The following is a 22,285-nucleotide window of genomic DNA, read 5'->3' on the forward strand; positions in this document are numbered from 1 at the left end:
ATATGTTCAGGCTGATACCACCGAATAATGTGTCAACCACAGCATTTTCCGTGCCCGTACTGAAAGAGCTCCAGGGGTAGAGTAGGTAGAAATAATAGCAAAAGCAATTAATATAACAGACAATTATTTTGTTCCTCTGCTTTCTTACCTGGATCAAGTTAGATAGAAGGCATGCTAATGAACACACGTTGGCAGCCTGCCTCAGCCCTCACTCTCAGGCAGGTTCTATGAAGACTTTTCTCAGAAGACTTGGGTTTAGTCAATTTTCACATTCTCCAGCACCAGTTATCCAGCTGGATTATTTATGACTGGGAGCAATTATGGTTAGAGGCACTGGGTATTCATAAAGGGTCTTCCTTGCCTCGTAGATTGTGAGATGATGTTTGAAAAGCAATTTGGTTTTTCATATAAGATAGTTATTCCGATAAAATTGTATCTCAGCTCCTCAATCTTCCAGTTATTAATATGAAAACCTGAAAATCTCAATGACTCTGCTACATATTCATTTACATGAAGCTGTGCAAATTTTGAGAGAGAGAAAGGAATAAAAAAGAAAAAACCCTCACTGTAGACAAACATAGCAGCAGAGGCACTCAAAGCATTAACTCCTTCGTGACACACCCTTTCTCCATTGGCTGCCATTACTCTTACGAATTGGAAATGCTTTAACATGATACTTTTCCAATTTATTTTGTATCAAGTGGATAGATAAGGAGCTGCGTGACCACACTGTCTGCTCTGTGGGGAGATTTTTTTTTCAGTGTGTAAACCTGGGTGTGTGCATCCATTCAAGCCACCCCCGAGCTTTCTGTTATGATGTGTCTCTTTGGTTCACTTTAGGGTACACAGCAGAGAGTATCCCTGTGTCTTGTTAGTTTCTGTTCTGTTTTCCAGCTTCTGTTAAGTGCTTCTTGGTTCTGAAACACAGCCAAGCATTGCATTTAAAGTAGAGAAAAAGTCTGGGTGGGAGGAAGAGGTATGTGTGTCTGTCCAGTTCACCTCACAGAGTCCAATTTCACAAGCCATTACCACTTTGAAAAGGGAGATTAATCTGAATGCCTGCCATAATCTCAAAAGAGGGACAAAGTGTTTGGAGATATTGTTCAGTTCCTTTGGAAGGGACATCTTGAGAAGGGTTTTATTTATATTCACATAAATAAAAAGGATGAATGCCCATAGAGAGGTAGGGGTGTCTTCTTAAAACGTGTATGAAGAGTTAAATATTTTCTTTGTACTTTGCATTGTGTAAAGACAAAGATGAAAAGCAATACAGGTTTTACAAAGGATGTTCTGGTGAACTCAGCAATAAGTCAGAATGTGCATGTCATGGGATTGAGATGTGCATGGGGCAACCAGGGACATACATGAAGCCATGTGGCATTCATGTCAGATATACGCAAACAGAGACCAATGCAGCCTTTGCCATACTTAAAACCACTCATTCCTGACTATCATTGGCACAGGATCTCACTCTTAGTAAACACAACCAGCCATAGTGGTTATCTCTACAAGGAACAAAGATTAATGGACAAATAGCTTCTTAGTCATAGGAGGAGAGTGAAACCCTACAAGGGGGCCTTGTAAGAACTGTGGAGAAGACCCTAGGACTTTGAAAAATATGGAGACTTGAAACATCAATATAAAGCAGAAGAAAGTATCCTCAGTATCCTCACAGCTGTCATATTTCATAGCTCCAGTAAGAGCTTACCTTGTGTAGGTCATAATGCCTCAGGGGGATCTTGTAACCTCTACCATCTGACACTGACAGTCTCAACTTAAGGGAACTTATGGAATCCTCAGCCACCAGCATCCCAGGGAGAAAACAACCTGGATACCTCTCAGGGAAGGAATTCCTTTTGGAGAAGAAACTCACATTGCTCCCTCATCAAGCAGCAGAGCTTAAGCTACTGTGACTGAGCTGCACAGTAGGGAGGGGACCCCTGTCAGAACTCATACTGCTCAAACATGGCTCACATATTCCCACATCTGGGGACACTCAGCTATTCAGCCACAATAACACACCCAACCTGGAAGAGCAACTCTTGAGGTTGGCACTCAGGTGAGGTCTGTGCTCATTCTTATAGGAAGAGAACTGGGCTTCAGGTTAGAACAACGGGACTAAGGATTCACACTGAAGACCCAGTGAATCGGATGCTTCTCCTCTGAGAACTTAGGCCTGGCAGACATGAGTGGAAGCCTACCAATGCCAGTGTGGGGCCAGGAGCAGATGCCTGTGTGACTTCCAATGCCACATGGCCAGTAGTCAAATGTAATGCTTATACCACAATTGGGGCTGCCTGAGACAGCACATATGGGGCATGAAGAATGAGAGAGTTGTCAAGTTTTCTTAGAAAGTAATAGGTAGTAACTGAAACAAAGGAGAGGAATGTATATTCTTCACTTGAGGGATAACAGATGCTTTCTCTTTGAAGGCTCTTCTCCAAAGTTCTTATAAGATGTCCTTGCAGGGTTCCACAGTTCTTTCATGGCTAAAGAGATATCTGTCTGTTATGCTTTGTTCCTTGCAGATGTGGGTTCTAAGCCTGTTTGTCTTTAGTCATCCTGGAATTCACATGAGCAGTAGTTTTTATGTTTGTAATACTATGCTACCATTTCCTAAACATGACTTCTGTAAATATTGTATAAAATGTTGAGAGGTTCTAGCCTTTCAAATTAACAACTGCCATCTCTCAGTTGGAATGAATATATATATATATATATATATATATATATATATATATATATTTCTTTGTGTTAGCCACGTTTAAAAAACAGTATAGTCCTCTCCTCTCATAAAGGGAACTTCTATTTGCAACATTACAAAAAACCACAACCAATCAGAATGCAGAGTTGTGAGTCCTAGTCCTAGTGTATACATGTACAAAATGCTACCATGCCTAAGGCCCAGGAAACATTGCAGAAGAGGGGGTAGGAAGATGGTAACGGCCTGAGGGTCACGGGGTTTGCTGTAATATTGTGTCTCCTGGTAATGTCAGATGCTCCACACCTAAAATCTCACCAATATGACTGCTGATACATGAGCTGAAAAAGCACAGCACCAGTAGACATGCCCGAACAGATATGGAAAAGCACAGGAGGCATTGACTGTACAGAAAGAACCACAGGGAACTAGGGAATGTGGAGAGTAGGAGAAATTGTCATCTTCGGGGAAGAGCACAAACCATGGAAGACTATATGTGTGTGTATGTATGTATATATATATATATATATATATGATATATATATATGTATATATATGATATATATATTATGTATATAATATGTATCATATATACACACACACATATGTATATGACAACAATTAATGGAAAAAAGAGGCCATGAATTTAAAGACAACAAAGAGGCATACATGGGAAAACCTAGGGGAAGGAAAAAAAAGGAAAGAAAAGGGAGGAAGCATGGAATAATAGTATAACTTCAAAAATGAAAGAAAATAGTACATCATTTATAGTATTCCCTATTTTGTAATTAAAAAGACATAGACAGCATGTTTTTCTATTTAGGAAATACAATTAGCTGCTAACTTTAATGGCTTGCTGCTCTCACTGGATGTTATTCAGTCCCCATTTTCCAATCTCCGTGCTGTTCCCTGACTGGTCTTACTTCTGTCCATGAAGAGAACCAGCAAAAGGAGGAGCTGGTTGCATGTATGATGGAACATTAGAAGTAGGAATTCCTGCCCTGTCCTTTAGAATATGACTGTGGACTGAACTGACATCATCCTGCCCCAGCTCGTGGGGGATGCTAATGAGAATGGCTGCCTACCATGTAGGACAAGGTCATTGATCAGAAAACACTGGGCTCTTTCACATTTCTTGGCCTCTAATTTCCCAGAATGCTTTGGCCGTTGCTCTTTTTTCCCCCTTGGCTTTAAATATACTTTTATTTTATTTTATTTTTTTGTTGATGTGTGCATATGTACACGTATGCAAGTACCTACAAAGGCCAGAAGAGAGTGTCAAATCCCTTTAAACTAGAGTTACAGGCTCTACATGGGTGCTAGGTACTGAACTCTGGACATCTGGAAGAGTGGCCTGGAGACAGGTGCCAAGGGGGAGCCTCCTCATTATTCCTCATTTTATATATATATATATATATGATTCCAAATAATACATGATTTACTCAGGAAGTGGAGTCTTGCTCTCTCTTTCAGAAAGCCTTCCACCCTGCCTTTGGGCTGGTGAGTGTGCCTTCTCTTTGCCTCATAGCCCTTGGCACCTGCCCTTCCTATTGAACCAGTTTCTGCTCTGATCTCTGGACAGGAAGTGTGATCTCTGCATCACCCCGCCACCCACTGGCTTCCATTGAATACCTGTCTGTAAAAGCTGGAATGTGTAGGACAAAGTTGTATGTATCTGAAGAGATGGCTCCATGGCTAAGCACTTGGCTGCTCTTACAGCTTCTCTTCCTCCTAGGAAGAGCCCTGCAGTGACCTGGATCTTTGAACCCTGCTGGATTGCTCTTGTCTTTGCCCACTAACCTCACAATAAAGACTGGGGAGAGTTGGAAAAGTCTAGAATGAACAGGTATGCTCTAGCTCTGTTTCTTCATCAGAAGAAATCTTTTCAGCCCTGTCTGCTGTCATCTTTCAGTCTACCTCAAAAGTGCCAGGAAAGTCAAAGACTTATGGCATCTCCCAGGCACCTGTTTCTTCTGATCAATGAATGTGCTCTGATAAGTGCAACAAAAAATCATTAGGAGAAACATTTGCATGCAGATGAAGAGCAGAGGAGACAGTGTGCCCACAGACTTGCCTAACAGAACTACAAAAGTGTCCATGAATATTTACTAGACACACAATGGAGTTCTGTATCTTCCCCAGCTCTTTAACATATTCTATGGAGGATTCGCCTGTGGATGTTGTTTGTGCTAAGTTATTTCTTAGGATATCACAGAATGAACTCGCTAATTAAAATGCATGAGGTCCTCTCAAAACAAACATGTTGTAGGGTCAAACTGTCTCTCCTGATGACATAAACACATTGAAGAATAGTTTGAAGTCTTTCTAAATTTACATGGAATTCTTATTAATACTGGTAGGAAAATCTAACAGCCTCCAGTCTTTAGCAAATCAAGTTACACACACGCATATGCACACACACACACACACACACACACACAGACAGAGTGGAGATTGTGTATGGGGATTTTTTCCATTAAGATTTTAACACAGACTCTGTACTCTGAAAGTTTGCTTGTAATTAACATACATCAGGGTGTTGTCATGGTTTCAATAGATATAGCCCCTCACAGACTCATGTGTTTGAATTCTTGGCCCATAGGGAGTAGCACTTTTTGGAGGTGTAGCCTTGTTGAAGTAGATGTAGCCTTGTTAGAGGAAGTATGTCGCTGTGGGGGCAGGGTTTTAATGTCTCATATGCTCAAGCAGGCCCAGTGTGGCTCTTTTCCTGCTGCCCGTTGATCCAGATGTAGAACTCTCAGCTATCTCTGCAGAACCCTGTCTGCCTGTGTGCCATGCTTCCTACCATGATGATAATGGACTAAATCTCTGAACTTTAAGTTTGGCCCAATTAAATGCTGTCTTTTATAAAAGTTGTTGTGATCATGTTGTCTCTTCACAGCAATAGAAACCCTAAAACAAGTGTTTTGTAAGTGTTGACACTTCATGATAAATGAGAGTCCTTAGAAACTTCATTCCTTCTACACATCCACAAAACAGATCCATTTTCATCTGCACATCAAAGCACAGATCATCAGTGAAGCCATCCTTCTGGCTTCTTGAAATGGAAAGACTCCAATACCAAGAGAGGGTGCAGCGGGAAACATGCAAGAACAATCAAAAACTGGAAAATGACTATATCACACAAAGGTTAAAGGAAACTGGGTACCAGGAGAAAATAAAACTGAAAAAAAATTTTTTTTCAAGACAGGGTCTCTCTGTATAGCCCTGGCTGTCCTGGAACTCACTTTGTAGACCAGGCTAACCTCGAACTCAGAAATCAGCCTGCCTTTGCCTCCCAAGTGCTGGGATTAAAGTCGTGCACCACCACTGCCCAGAATAAAATTGAATTTTAATCAAATGTTGGTTGGGGTAAAACTAGGGTACATGTGTCCTCTATAAAGCACAGAAATGAAATAAAAGGGATAGGGACAATGCCTCTGAATGGCCTAAATCTCTGAGACAGACAGGGTTCTACTGTGGTCATAGAATTTGTGATAATTTAGTTAAGAAAATCTTAAACTAGCAAGGGCTCTGGGATGGTCCTTTATGTAACCAAGATGTACTTCCTTCTCTAAGGACACATTTGAATTTTGCTTGATTTGGAGGAATGAGTCTCCATGGAAGATTGAAAATGCAGAAGAAACAAAGTAAAAAACAAAGGGAATCAAAATCACTATACCCTGGGCTCCTTTGAAGCAAGAGTTTTTTTGAGTCATAATTATTGATAGAAGCTAAAGCAGAAATACCTACTGTCAACATACATAAAGTACAGCACTCTAGACCATTTATCCATAGCCAAATATGAATGATTATAACCCAGCAGCAGGCATTCATATTGTCTGTTGACATGCTGAGTGGAGGAAGCAGTCACATGAACCTTTTATTAATTACAGAACTAAAGAAAGTTATAAATCTAGGCATTTCTCAAATATGCTGATGGGATCCTGAAGAAGGGGTTACGACAAAGGAGAGAAGTCTCTGCTGTGGGTCTAGGTTTCAGGTGCTGTCTGGTGACATTCTTAACGCTGGAGTTGATGGATGTTAGTGATAAGATAATGTGACACATCAAGAGGTTTTACCTAATAACCCAAGGTTCTCTCTATTTACAATAATCCAGATTCCCCAAATCACAAATTTGTAATTAATGTATAGAGCCTTTAAAATTGGTGTGGTATTTCTTAAAGCCTCAGGTCACAAAGACAGTAAAATATGTATTATTCTTGCTGATTCTTCTTGCTGTTTCCATCCACATGACATAAAAGCAGAAAGTCAGCCTGAAACCCACTAATGCAATAGTGGAATAAAACATCTCTAGAGTGATGTTACAGCACAGTAGACTTAAGGATATGTTCCAGAGGGTCTAGTCTGTTTTATTGAGTGAATGCATTACAAACATAAAATATTTGTACATGAGAAATATGAATGGACATGCAGCATCTTTATAGCAACTGCTATATTGGTAGTAAGAATAGATTCTTTCAAACCCTTAAGACCTCTGTCTCTGACCTCAGACTTAACTAGTTGGTAGACCAAAAGGTTGAAGCGTACAGGCAGTGCCAACTTCTGTTCAAACAGAGAAAGATATTAAAATCACAAATGATGGTCTAAGACCTCAACAACAGAATCCTTATAGGCTCAATGGAAGGCAGCATCAACTCCAGCAGATTATCACATCTCTGCAACACATGTGAGCAAGGTCAAGCCCTGGAGACAGTCTGAGATTTTAGACTACAAATTTTATGCGTGCACTGTGCAAATCTTCCTTTACTTTGAATCTTTAAGATTTGACTATAGATAGTCCTCAGGTACATGACTAAAAGGATGAGGTATGTAATCAACAATTGAACTTATGTATCCTAAGAGTGATAGGCATTGGGAAATTCAAGTATTTTAAAAACAAAATATTCCCAAGTTCCTCCTCTGTGATCACCCATTTTTGTGAATCATATGCTGTGAGATTTGCCATGTATTCAAGAAGACAGTAATCTACACTTTATATGAAATATTCTATTTTTTTAAATTGGCTGGTATTTTACAATACTTAGTTGTTCAAACCAAACACACAACAAAAACATGCATATTTCCCTATGCTGATCTTAAATATAATCATAGAAGCAACTCAGCAAAATGTGTTTGTCAATTGACCATTCGGAATTATCATGTTTTTGTCAAATAAGCAAAGAGGACAAATTCATATTATCTTAGAAGATTAAATATTATTACTTGTCATAAATACCTATAATAGTTCATATTTAATCAGTAGGCACAAATTTTTTTCCTTTCTTTTTCTTTTTTTTAATATTTTTTTATTACGTATTTTCCTCAATTACATTTCCAATGCTATTCCAAAAGTCCCCCATACCCTCCCCCCCCCCACTCCCATACCCACCCATTCCTACTTTTTGGCCCTGACGTTCCCCTGTACTAGGGCATATAAAGTTTGCATGTCCAATGGGCCTCTCTTTCCAGTGATGGCCTAGTAGGCCATCTTTTGATACATATGCAGCTAGAGTCAAGAGCTCCGGGGTACTGGTTAGTTCATAGTATTGTTGCACCTACAGGGTTGCAGATCTCTTTAGCTCCTTGGATACTTTCTCTAGCTCCTCCACTGGTGGCCCTGTGATCCATCCAATAGCTGACTGTGAGCATCCACTTATGTGTTTGCTAGGCCCCGGCCTAGTCTCACAAGAGACAGCTATATCAGGGTTCTTTCAGCAAATGCTTGCTAGTGTATGCAGTGGTGTCATCATTTGGAGGCTAATTATGGAATGGATCCCTGGATATGGCAGTCTCTAGATGGTCCATCCTTTTGTCTCAGCTCTAAACTTTGTCTCTGTAACTCCTTCCATGGGTGATTGTTTCCAATTCTAAGAAGGGGCAAAGTGTCCACACTTTGGTCTTTGTTCTTCTTCAGTTTCATGTGTTTTACAAATTGTCTCTTATATCTCGGGTATACTAAGTTTCTGGGTTAATATCCACTTATCAGTGAGTACATATCATTTGAGTTCTTTTGTGATTGTGTTACTCAGGATGATGCCCTCCAGGTCCAACCATTTACCTAGGAATTTCATAAATTCATTCTTTTTAATAGCTGAGTAGTACTCCATTGTGTAAATGTACCACATTTTTTGTATCCATTCCTCTGTTGAGGGGCATCTGGGTTCTTTCCAGCTTCTGGCTATTATAAATAAGGCTGCTATGAACATAGTGGAGCATGTGTCCTTCTTACCGGTTGGGACATCTTCTGGATATATGCCCAGGAGAGGTATTGCGGGATCCTCTGATAGTTAAAATGAGTAATTTTTTTTCTGATGAATGTATAATATTTGAACCACAGTTGTAAATAACCTATTAAAGTTACTTAAGTCTGGAACGTTTTGGTTAATTTAAGAAAAATATTCATTTTATTTCATAACAAAATTAAACTTGCCACTGGTGGTGTTGCATGTTTTTAATCCCAGCACTCTTGAGGCAGAAGTATGCAGATCCCTGTGAGGTCAAGGCCAGCCTGATCTCCAGTGCAAATTCCAGGACAGAAAGGATTACATAAAGTCTGTTTCATTAAAATAGACAAACAAACATAACCAAACCAAAACTAAAAAAAAAAACTACTCTTTATTTTTTATTCATCTTTTTAAGACTCAATTCATGCAGAAACAGGATACACACACACACACACACACACACACTCACACATGATCACTTGCCTCACTATCCATTCGGTTAGGATGCCTATGGACAAAGCATTACCATTACCGTTCAGTGAGTTTGAAAGTTTGAAGTGATCACTTGAAACATGTGTTTCACAGAAAAGCTTTTAAGATGATGTTGTCCCAGATGCTCTAGAGTAACCTTCCTGAAGTTCAAGTGAACAGCAGGCTGTGTTACCTCCAGATGGCTGTACACCTCCTGCTAACAGTACATGCTCTCCTCCTCATTGCTAGTTACCAGTCCAAGGATTACGTGTCCCAGCAGGATAGAACAGTCAACACATTTTCCTGTTAAAAACTCCTGGCTAATTCAATTAACCTCACATCCTTCAACACTTTCATTTGTTTTCAGAAGTGTGTCTGAAGAAGGAAATAGTCTGCTTTGGTAAAAACCTGCCTGCCACCTTTGGGAAAATGAGTTAACATGTCATCACTGGAGAGATGCCATTTTGACCAGACCAAAGGATGCTGAAACAAAGTCACTTTACTGATAATTAGCAATTCTCCCTGATGTAAAATGATATAGACTTTCCTTATTTAACTCTTACAGACAAGTACCTACACTTACATGGTTTGATAGGAATTGGACAATACTTAAATGATGATTATCAGGTCGGAAATACAAGTGCCATGTGTTTCTGGTCTTTTCAGTGTCTTGAGGAACTATCCATGATTTATCGCATCATTCGATATGAGTACAAGGAAATATAATAACAAGCACATGAAGATAAAATTGAAAATGCTGTCTATTCCACCATCATGTCTTGAAACTATCCCTCATATTATTTTGAGATGGATTTTGAATATCAACTGCCTAAAGGGTGGGATTGGAAATGGAAATATCTCTAGCAGGTTCATGTGCCTCTCATTGTCCATATCTAGTGATTATGGAGCTTAGCAATATGTAGAATCATCCAGGAGACCATGATGTCCATCTCTATGTGTGATAACTGTGTGTCTGAGAGAATTAACTGAGCAAGAACACCCATCATTAATGCAGAGGGTCTACAGCATGAGCTGAAGGCCCAGGAGGAAGAACGAGAAAGGAGAATGTAATAGAGTCCCAGCATTCTAATTCCTTGCTCCTGGATGCCACCATATACACAGCTCTGTTTTGCTGTGGACCTCTGCCATGTTGAGCTGACACCTCTGACATACAATGAACCAAAATTAAAATCTTTCCTTAGGCTGCTTCTCGTGGTTATTTTGTCAGTGACATGAGAGATGACCGATGCACACCTTTCCCAAGAAGTGTACTTGTACAATTTTAAAGAGTTTAGATTAGGGGCTGGTGAGATGGCTCAGTGGGTAAGAGCACCCGACTGCTCTTCCGAAGGTCAGGAGTTCAAATCCCAGCAACCACATGGTGGCTCACAACCATCCTTAACAAGATCTGACTCCCTCTTCTGGAGTGTCTGAAGACAGCTACAGTGTACTTACATATAATAAATAAATAAATCTTTTAAAAAAAAAAAAGAGTTTAGATTAGACTAGTACTAGTGCTTAGTGAATCTCTACCTTCAAAAGACCTAATAGAACCAAATAAATCCAGCACTCCCTCTGATTAGGCGTAAACACAGATAACTATTGTATTTTCTCACTGTACAGAAGGAGTCATTCTTAGTCTAACTTTATAACTTGCCTTTTTGGATAAGTACTGCTTGTTAAATTGTAGAAATTTAACTACATACTTTTGTGTTTTAGATTTCATTTAGTTTATATTTATAACATAGGTTCTCCATTTTTAGAATAGTCTGGCCTTGAATTCAGAATCCATTTTGTCTCTACCTCCCAAGGGCTTTAATTAGAGATCAGGCATGTGCCACCACATGTAAACCCAATTGTATCTAGTTTCACAGCATGATTTTTTTTTCTTACTTGTGAGGGATTTTAGCACATAGAACTAATTTGACAGTCTTCAATCAAAACCTTAGAAATGTGATTTTTTTCCTAATATATATATCTACGATTTAAGTAGCAGTCCTTACTCAAAAGGCAAGTAATACATTGGATTAACAATTCCCCTTGCTGAACAGTGTGAAAATACACTAGTTATCTATGCTTATGCCTAATCAGAGGGGCTGCTGTATTTATTTGGTTATATTAGGTCCTTTGAAGGTACTGGTGACCTTACAGGGCACAGGGATTTACATTTCAATATCTGACAAATGTCTTTGCTTCTTCATTCTTCTTAAAATATGCTAAATTTTTACAGAAAAAAATGTAACAAAGATATGAACTAATTGCTAGATTCTCAGATATTTTGCATAAAAGCCCATGAGGAGACAAAATCACTACTGTAGGAACAAAGTCAGTTATGGAAGAAACCTACGGTATAATTATCTTTGTAATGAAAGATCCACTTAACTGCTCCTTCAAAAACATGTACCGGCTCTTAAGTCAATTCTCTGCTATTTCAAATATTAAGAAACTTTTATAAAAAAGGAAACTTTTTGGAGTTTTTAAGAATATTCCTCACATTATTTTGTTTTGAGATGGACTTTGAATATCAACTGCACAAGTTATGGAATTGCAAATGCAAATATCAGTAGCATTTTACTGTCCATGCTTAGGGATTTGAAAGCTTAGTATCATACAGCATCCACTGCCTTTATGCCCACTGCATCTCAATTCTCCATTGTGCAACGTAATGATTAACACACATGGTCACATGTGCACACACACACACCCTATATATTCAACTCCACCCAAACATGTGGGCATATAAACTTTTCTTATGAAAAATTTTAGCAATATGAAGTATTAACACTAACATATGAGAAGCAATATCTATTAGACTCATTTATCTATAATAGGCCGAAGTCATCTATAGTAGAGGGTAATGATAGATAGTAATAAGCTTAACATTATTCTAGAGTCTATAGTTTAGATGATAATGAGAAGATTGTTTGCCTAGATGCAACATAGAGAGCCAACTGTGGAACTAAGTTATGAGGAGCTCACTTTCCCATTACTAAATAAATAACTCTTTAAAATTTACTAAAGACTGTTTCCCCCAATATGGCCACAAGCACATACTACACGCATGCGCACGCACACACACACACACACACACGCACACACACACACACACATTCACATACACACACAATCCCCCTCATACAGTCATACACAGACACATACACACACACACACACACACACACACACACACAACCCACTCATAGGACAAGTTTTAAAAGAACGAAACTTAATGATAACAGTGTAAGCAGGTTTGGTAATTTAGAGTTCTCAGGTTGATAGTGGTTTATGGAAATGTCAGGCCTGAATCAAGTTCTACTTTGATTTGCTATGATGGGACAGTATGTTAGTTATGTTTCTTCTGGCTGTGACAAAATACCAGGCAGAAACCAAAATCTTAAGGAAGGAAACATTTCTTTTGTCTCACAGTTCCAGGCTAGAGTCCGTCTTGGTTGGGAGCTGGGTGGGGGAACCCATGAGGCAGGAGTTTGGAGTGGCTGGCCACACTGCCTCTGCTGTCAAGCAGAGAGGAATTAATGTCTGTGTCTAGCTTGGTTTCACCTTTTAATTCAGCCGAGGACCCCAGCCTACAGAGTAGTGTTAGCCACATATAGCGTGGTTTTCCCTCCTCAACTAATCTAATCAAGGTAATTCCTCACATGAAAGCTCAGAGGTTTGTTTGTATGGTGGCTCCAAATCCCATCAAGTTGACAAGCAAAATCGGTGTCCAACCATCCAAGAGGAAAATCCAGAGGGAAACACAGTATTTGAATCATACTGGACCAAGTAATACATAGAGGGTGGGAATGGAAACTTCTCCCTGTGGTGACAATAAAGCATGAGAAATGCTGTTAGCATTAGTAATTATTAGTGAACTACAAATTACTCTTAAGGTGTGACTCACACCCACTAGAACATCTTTGAAACATCAGACAATGAATGTCATCTTGGGTGCACTGGAAATGGAGCCCAACATTCCTGGGGGGAATGCACAATGTCACAGTCTGAAATCCAAAATTAGACTTGTGACCCAGGAACCTGACCTCTTATGGGAAAAGACTGACTCCAATCTTAACGTTTTCTCTTTCTCTAGACAGTATCAGAGGAATCCACCCAGAAACTGATTAGTTTTGAAAATATTTTGCTTATCCAGAAATACCATTTTGATGATATGATAAGAAATATTTAAATTCAATAATGCCATTTTTAAATAAGTAAGAAGAGATGAGACCTAGCTCTTAAAGCTGTCTGACCTTATCTTGTCCTAGAGACAACAAATTAGATTGAATACAAATTATTTAATCTAAGTAATGTAGTCCTGAAGAATATAATATATTTTATGCCTCTTAGTTAGAGAGACAAATAACATGTTTTAATGCTTCTAAAAACAATATACCAAATGCCAGCAGGTCTTGTAGAGTAAAGGAGGATATGTCATACAGTAAGGGACTAAAATACATACCAGAATCCAAAGATTCAACACCCCAGAGTCATCAATTTCTACATGTTTTTATACCAGCTTTTAAGTCGTCCTCACCATGCCCTCACTATAACAGTTGGCAACCCAAGAGAATGGAAGTTGCATTTGCCTTGAAGGACAACCACTCACAGGATGAAATTCTAACATGTCCTCACTTTAATAATAGACAACCCAGGAAGTTGGAGACTGCCTTTACCTTGTGGGTCAGTCATTCACAGGATGAGTTGAGGAGCTAGCTCTCACCCAGCCTTGCAGCACAGGAAGAATGGTCTATTGGATAATAGAGATGCAGTTTTTGGGACACCTGTGCAGTGTTTGTAGTAGGAATTCAACTCCCTAGTGTCACCCTTTGCTTCTTCATTTTGTCCATGCGCATTAGTAACAACCAGCCAGTCTAATTTAAATCACTGGTTTACAAAAGCTATCCTAAGATGATATCTGTCACCAGTTCCTCACATTTTGCATTTGGTTAAGGATATTCCATAGTGAGTTGTGTGCATCTTGATTGTCAGATCACAGGCTCTCTCTTTACTACTGGCAACAGTCACTACTGCCCTTTGATCTAATTGATTGACAATCAGTTCCAGAAACACCAGGAGCAGATGGCAAATGCTTCCTCAAGATATGTTTCTTTATCATTTTCAGGGGATAGAATTCAGTTGTCAAGGACTCTTAAGGGAATGGAAGTGTAGGCAGCCATATAGATAGACAATAGGTTGGTGAACAGTGGAAGATAGCTGTGTACATAATGGGTAAGTAGTTGATAGGTTACACATAAATAATGTGTAGATGATAGATAATAAATGATAGTGATTTATGATAGAATGTAGATAAATGGGAAGATGGATTCACTCAAGTGGTTATATAGACTGATTAGTCCAGTGTCTGCCAAGTAGGCTTGAAGCAACTTAGAGACCTGAGATAATTAATGACCAATTTGAGTGCAATCTGGAACTTGAAGAACTAGGAGGAGCCACTATCCAAGGACAGTCCACTGAACAAACTTGAAAAAAATTTACCTTGCAATGAAGAGTCTTGACTCACCTCCCCCCCCTCACTTGTGTTGGATTCAATCTACAACAACAAAGGAAGTATGCATCAGTTAAAGAACAATTACACACATATTCAATACTATTTCATTTCATCCGAAAGCTTTCTCACAGAACAGCCAAGAGTAATGTTTTATCAAATACCTGGGCATTCCATGGCCCAATCAAGTTGGCATCTAAAAGTAATTATCATGTATCTACAATACACTAGAAAATGATAAATTTTCTTGGAATGAATATTTCATTGTGCTCCCAAATTAGGTGATAATCATGCCTCATAAATCACACTGTGAACTTGGGATGAAGATGGGATTAAATTGAATCATAAAGTACTTGTTTCAAAGACAGGAGAATGCTTTCATTGATGATAATCACAGGCTTCCTCTATAGTGTTTTCAAGGACATGTCTTTAATCAAAGAAAGAATTTAGGTACCAAAGTTTAGGTTTTAAAACTTGAGACCTAAAAATTGAAAAGACATCGTTTGAAAGTTTGAATAGCAAAGTCAAACTTGAAAGTCCAGATCAAAGGTATTATACGTGCTAACTAAGGCCACTAAAAGGATCTATATTCACATATTTTACATTTTAATGAGCTTAAAATTTTTCTACTTGGAAAAGCTCTACAGGAAATATGGCAAAAATTCTATATATCAATTTTTCTGTATTGTCTTTATCTGTTTTGGTATCTTACTCCATAACATATTAAGTACACATGTTGATTATGTTGGAGAATCCTTGGTTTGGTTTCAATGTTTGTATTTAATTTTTCCTCTCTCTGGCCACAGTCCCCATTGGAATTTTAATAGTTACATTAACAACAATCAGAGTTTAACTTAGTGTCTTCGTTAACATGTTAAGTATCATTTAACCTACTACATAACAACATGTCATATAAGTCAGTTCCTGTGAGGAACACATGATTTCTGTATATGGAAGATACAATGTTAACCTTTCATGAGAAGATCCTCAGAGTGCATAGAGGAATCTCTTCATCTTACCAAAGAGAGCAAACAAGGGCACAGAGACACTGAGATCCAAGTCCAAAAAGAAGTCTGTGGTCAAGCTCTATGCCTTTGCCTTTAAAACAAAACCAAGATGTCTCTATTCAGAGTTTGGAATATGTCACAGATTACCAAGATTTGGGGAGTGTCATCTTTTATCTATAAAAGTAATGTTGTAACCTTTAGTTAAATAATGCTTTTATTTTAAACAGCAATCACAGTATTTTAGCATGTAAAAATAGTGGAATATTTTTGTTCTTTTCAATATTGTGTCACATAAGATTGAGTGAAGTCACTGCTCATTAATATTATACTAAATTACCTAAACTTAATGTAGTGCACCCTGGGTTTTATTAAAGGCCAGATAACCATTAGCATTTTCAGAACACGATTTCATAATTACTAATGAGGATTCTAAATATAAACACAATTTGCTTTCCTAATGATCGACCTGCATTTTATTAGGGATTTAAGTCTAATGCATGATTTTATGCACTGCTTTTGAGGCTGGCTAGGAGCTCACCATGTAGCTTAGGCTGGCCCAGAAAGTCTACAGACTGAATACTAGGGATTTTGATTGCTACAGTTTGATCTGAACCAGTTTGGTGGTTGATGAAGTTGGGTCTGGAGGATGTCTTTATAGACCAGGAAAAGCTGCTTTTTAAATGGATTAGATGGCATTTAGGGAACTCCTGAGCTTGGACAAGCATGAATTGTTAAAGGGCAAAGTAACCACTGACTTCTCTCTGGCTTCCTGTTTGAAGATGCAACCTCTACCAACAGATGTAAGCTCCTGCTGCCATGATCTTATCCGTTTGACAGATGCAGGAGGGGGTCAGGGGCAAAGATCAATGGTATTAGCCAGTTTTGCATTTTCAGACTCAGAAACTCCAAGTTCAACCTCTTTTCATGCTAATCTTCTGCTTTTCTAGTTTTATGATTATCAAACACTGACTATAGGCAGTGGTGATGTACAGATTTTGTGATGCTGGCATTTAGATACTACCTGCAGAATGTTAGGTAAGCTTCAATGGCAGTATTGAGGTGCCCTTAAAACCAACTGCTGGGAAATTTGTGGTAGGGCTGTCATTTTGCTTCATAATCTAAAAAAATAGCTTTATCATCAACTTATACTTCTTTCCATTTCTGCTTTCTGGCAGTTCTCTAGAAGCTATGGCTGAACAAACACACCTGGCTTCTTATTACACTCAAAAACTTTGTAAAGAAAGTTTTTGTCTGTTTGTGTTTAGCCTGAAAACTTGTATGTAGGAAATGTCACCCTTATGTAGCATAGAGACAAATAAAATAGAGATTTAATTCAGATACAACAGGATTGTTTGATTCTTAACTTCCTTTGATTCAGAGCTCATATTTGTTCTCTGACACCAGCAATTTTCTTCCTAGTGGTGTTTGAGAATGTTGTTTCCATTACTGTGCTTCTGAGGAACTCATAGCACTGTCTGTCCCATATCTATTTATCAACCTAATATATCTGTCTGTATGCCTTTCTATCTGTCCTTCCATCTATCTATACATACATGAGCTGGCGGGTAGTTACATACAGTTTGTAAAGGGTTCTTTTCTAGGATTAACTTTAGGAGGCTTTAGTTAAATAGTGAGGCAGCTCATCTGTAAACTTTCATGTCTTTCCATCTTTCAGGTTAAGGTATCTCTAATATATTTTGGAACTTCCACTCCCATGCAAGGTACCCAGAGCAAATAAGGTTATCTCCAGGAGAATAGGTTTCCTTATCTGTGAAATGCAAAGAAATATTAGTTCATGCCCCATCCCAAGCAGCATCTATTCTAGATTTGAAATGTTGATGAAATATGTTTAATCAGTGTTAGTGATTTGAAATGTTAATGGGCTACATTGCTTTACCTAGTTATTTAATAAAACATTAGTTCCAAATGTATTTTATGGACATGAGTAGAACTTATCATAAGCTTATTTTAATAGGGGAGTTTTCTAGATCATTATGGAACTGTCATTCAGTATGTTCCAGGTTAAATAGCATATAACACCTTCCTTGAAGGAATTCAGCTTCCATTCATGTCAAGGGTTTCATTTGTCTTTCCTATTAGACAGATTTTGTTAAGGTCATTTTTCCCAGTAAACTTTATCCTGTAACTCTATTTGAGCTCTACTATGTTTGTTGAACCCTAATGGGCACACAATACCTTAATAGAATAAAGACATAAAGACAAAGGGCATACACTAGGATGGGAGGTTCCTTATCAAACAAGCACTAAAATCAAAAGTTAATAAATGGGACCTCAGATAACTGAAAACATCTATAAGGCAAAAGACACCATCATTCAGAAAAAGCAGCAGCCTATGGAATGGGAATTTTTTTTTCCAACTTTATTTCTGATTGAGGACTAATATCCAAAATACAAAAATAACTCAAGAAACTAGTTATCAAAAATAAAAAAAATAATCCAATTAAGAATGGAGTCCAGATCTAAACAGAAGTCTCAACAGAGGAATCTCAAATGGCTAAGAAACACTTAAAGAAATGTTCAGCATCCTTACCCATTGGGGAAATATAAATCAGAATGACTGAGATTTGACCTTACACAGTTTAGAATGGCTAAGATCAATAACACAAGTGACAGCTCATGCTGGCAAGGACGTGAAGCAAGGGTGACACTCCTTCATTGCTGCTGGGAGGGTAAAGCCATGCAGCCACTATGGAAATCAGTATAGCAAATCCTCAGATAATTAGGAACTGATCTCCCTAAAGACCCAACTATACCACTCTTGGGCATAACCCTAAAGGATACTCCTTTCTACCACAAAGACACTTGTTCAACTATGCTCATAGCAGCTCTATTTAAATAGTAGCCAGAAACTGGAAACAACCTAGATGTCCCTTAACTGAAGAATGAATAAGGAAAATGTGTTACATTTACACAATGGAGTATTACCCACCTGCTAAAAACAATGACATCATGAAATTTAGAAGTCTATAAATGGAGGATACTGAGTCTAAAATGGAGGATACTGAGTCTGAACCCGCCGTTTTTGTAGCCAGGAAAGGGTCCCAGTAGTGGACCAAGGTTGCATTCAGTAGAGTTGTTGACCAAGAGAGTCCCATAGAGATCCCCAAACAACCCAGCCTGATGCTAGGACAGAAGAAAGCTGGGTTCCTTTGTGAGGAAAACATCCATACAGATCACTGAGCTGAGAGGTTGAACTACTGAGTTCATGGAGCCTTCACCTATGTCCTAGTCTCTTCAGTGCAGGAAGGTACTCTGCATACTATAGAAAGACCAACCTGGACACCAACCCAGCCACAAAACTTTTGGCCTATAATCTATTATACCGGCAAGATATGTGTCTTAGTCAGGGTTTCTATTCCTGCACAAACATCATGACCAAGAAGCAAGTTGGGGAGGAAAGGGCTTATTCAGCTTACACTTCCATACTGCTGTTCATAACCAAGGAAGTCAAGACTGGAACTCAAGCAGGTCAGGAAGCAGGAGCTGATGCAGAGGCCATGGAAGGATGTTCTTTACTGGCTTGCTTCCCCTGGCTTGCTCAGCCTGCTCTCTTATAGAACCAAGATTACCAGCTCAGAGATGGCACCACCCACAAGGGGACCTCCCCCCTTGATCACTAATTGAGAAAATGCCTTGCAGCTGGATCTCATGGAGGCATTTCCCCAACTGAAGCTCCTTTCTTTGTGATAACTCCAGCCTGTGTCAAGTTGACACACAAAACTAGCCAGTACAATATGCTAGTGCATTGGGAGCATCAAGTTTGCAGGTCCCATGCCACAGGAACAAGCCCATGCCCTACATTGACTGGATTTTCAGAAACCTGATACTGGATTGACCAGAGACCTAGTATAGAATCAAATACAATGGATGGAAAAAAATCAATCAATTAACCAATCAAATCCATGAAATGATTCCTAAAGATATTCTGCTCTAGTTATATGATCTATGAGTATTGTCATCAGAGGGCACTGTCATCAGAGAGACTTCCTCTGGCAGCAGATGGGAGTGGGTGCAGAGACCCACAGCCAGACATTATGCAGAGAGGAAGAGTCTAAATTGGAGGTTTCAATTGAGTCTCTCCCAGAGCTTGGGGAACCCTGTAGAAAAGGGGAAGGAAAGATTTTAGAAGTCAGAGGGGATGGAGGACACCACTGAATCAACTCAGCAGGGCTCATATGAGCTCAGAGACTGAAACAGCAAGCACTGGACCTGCATGGGTTTGTTTCAGGCTGTCTCTATGTCCGTTAAGGCTGTTATCTTGTGGGACTCCTAACAGTGGGATTGGGTGTGTCTCTGACTCCTTTGCCTACACTTGGGACTCTTCTCCTTCTACTGGGTCAACTTGTCCAGGCTAAATATGAGGGCTTTTGCATCATCTTATTTTTATCTTGTTTTGACCTGTTTAATAGTTGTCTCTTGGAAGCCTGTTCATCTCTCAAAGGAAACAGAGGGGAAGTGAATCTGGGGGAATGGGAAGTGTCAGGGTTGGAAGTTGTCGAGGGAGGGAAGACTGTGGAGGGCAGGTACTATATGAGAGAAGAATCTACTTTCAATAAAAATAATAATTCTAACTTAGATATATCACTTCAAACTTTTACATAAACTACCATCTAATAAGTCTGTGGGTATTTGTATTGTTTACTAGAAACGCAAATAACATGTTCAAGTGTCCAGTTTTCAAGCAGCCTTGAATAGCTGTTTATTTAAGGACCATTTTCCATCTTTTTGACAAGAGTTACTAAATCTGTTATTGACATTTTTTTTCCTAGTAAGCTTTGGGGCATTAAGACTATTTGAACTTATCCAATTAGTATCAAATTTCCAAGTCTTATACCTATAACTGCTAACAACAACAATAACAACAACAACAAATCCCATTTTTTTAAGTGCCTAGGAAGTAAGCATCAGGATTTCTGAAAAATTCATGGAGTTAACATGTTGAGCCTTAGTTCCCATCAGTACTTTAATATATATTTATTGCTGGAAAGAATAAGTAATTTAAGAGACACAAATTAGACACTTCAGTTGTACTATTTGCCGTCTATCTACATTATTTCACAAGTTTATAAAAAATCCCTAAGTCTACAGTCAAAAGTCTTATTTTCTAGTAGGGAGACAAGGCAGAGAGAGAGAGAGAGAGAGAGAGAGAGAGAGAGAGAGAGAGAGAGAGAGAGAGAGAGAGACAGACAGACAGAGAGAGAGAGAGACAGAGAGAGAGAGAGACAGACAGAGAGAGAGAGACAGACAGAGAGAGAGACAGACAGACAGAGAGAGAGAGAGACAGACAGAGAGAGAGACAGAGAGAGAGAGAGAGAGAGAGAGAGAGAGAGAGAGAGAGAGAAACAGATGCATACATTCATAAACAGCATGGAAATGTCACCGTGTAGAGGACTGGTTGGATGGTACAAGTTGGAAGTCCTATTTCCGTACATTTTCTAGAAATGTTAAAGAAAGCCACTAGACGTCTATCCCTTTATATGATTTCCTTGTGTGGCCAGCCTAAACAAGCCCACAATGGCAACAATCTTTCTTGCATAGAACCTTTTGCTGGTCTATTGTTTATGTCATAAGGCTGACCCAAGGCATCTGAGCATTTAGCTTTAACCACAAACATGCTACAAGCATGGCGTACTCGGACACAGCAAATCCCAGTATCTTACTTGTTCTTCTTCAACAGAACTTGTGACTGTTATGGATGTTAATTAGAGTAGCCGAAAGTTAATGAAAATAATGCAGGGTGTGGGTGTTGAAAGAAAGTCTTTAACTAACAGAAGCTTTGGGTTGAGAGGCATTGAGATGCCAGGTAGGTCTACCTTGCTCATGGCTGTCCTTGCATTTAAACATCAAGACTACACTGGGACTAAAGACATGCAAGTAGAATTGGAATAATTTTGGATAACAACTAATTGGAGCCTTTGTATTTCAACATTCAAATAGAGAACTATGATATTTAGAGTACACATCATACAAAATATAAAAAAATAGAGCTTTACTAATATAAATTCAAATTAATTCATAGATAAAATACTTTGTATAATCTAAATAGCATATATAAAATTCTAAAAATATTCTTTAGACTTGCTAAGTATTTAAAACCAAGAAGCACAGTGAGAAACTAAAATTATTAGGTGATTAATATGAAAACCACTTTCTCCTACTCCTTCACAAAGTACGTGTATGTGTGCGTATGTGTGTGCGTGCGTGCGTGCGTGTGTGTGTGTGTGTGTGTGTGTACATCTGTATATGTACGTGTGTGAATAGAGATGTGAAGGCCATAGGATGATCTTAGGTGTTGTCCTAAGGCCCTGCCTGCCTGTTGGAACTCAGTAGTAACTAGGCTGGCCAGCAGAGAC

General features: G+C 38.8%; 1 long non-coding RNA gene across 1 annotated transcript; it reads right to left on the reverse strand.

Annotated features, from left to right (window-relative positions):
- Positions 1 to 12,963: 12,963 nt before the first annotated feature.
- Positions 12,964 to 15,986, reverse strand: LOC110302789 (uncharacterized). Its single transcript, XR_002378838.1, has 3 exons — positions 15,924 to 15,986; positions 14,895 to 14,949; positions 12,964 to 13,215 (listed from the first exon to the last, which is right to left on the reverse strand). It is a non-coding gene; the product is annotated as an uncharacterized LOC110302789 (long non-coding RNA).
- Between the last annotated feature and the right edge of the window lie 6,299 nt (positions 15,987 to 22,285).

This window comes from Mus caroli, unplaced genomic scaffold (genome assembly GCF_978045245.1).
Source record: "Mus caroli unplaced genomic scaffold, Mus_caroli_1 scaffold_9, whole genome shotgun sequence".
In the NCBI taxonomy this organism is placed as follows: domain Eukaryota; kingdom Metazoa; phylum Chordata; class Mammalia; order Rodentia; family Muridae; genus Mus; species Mus caroli.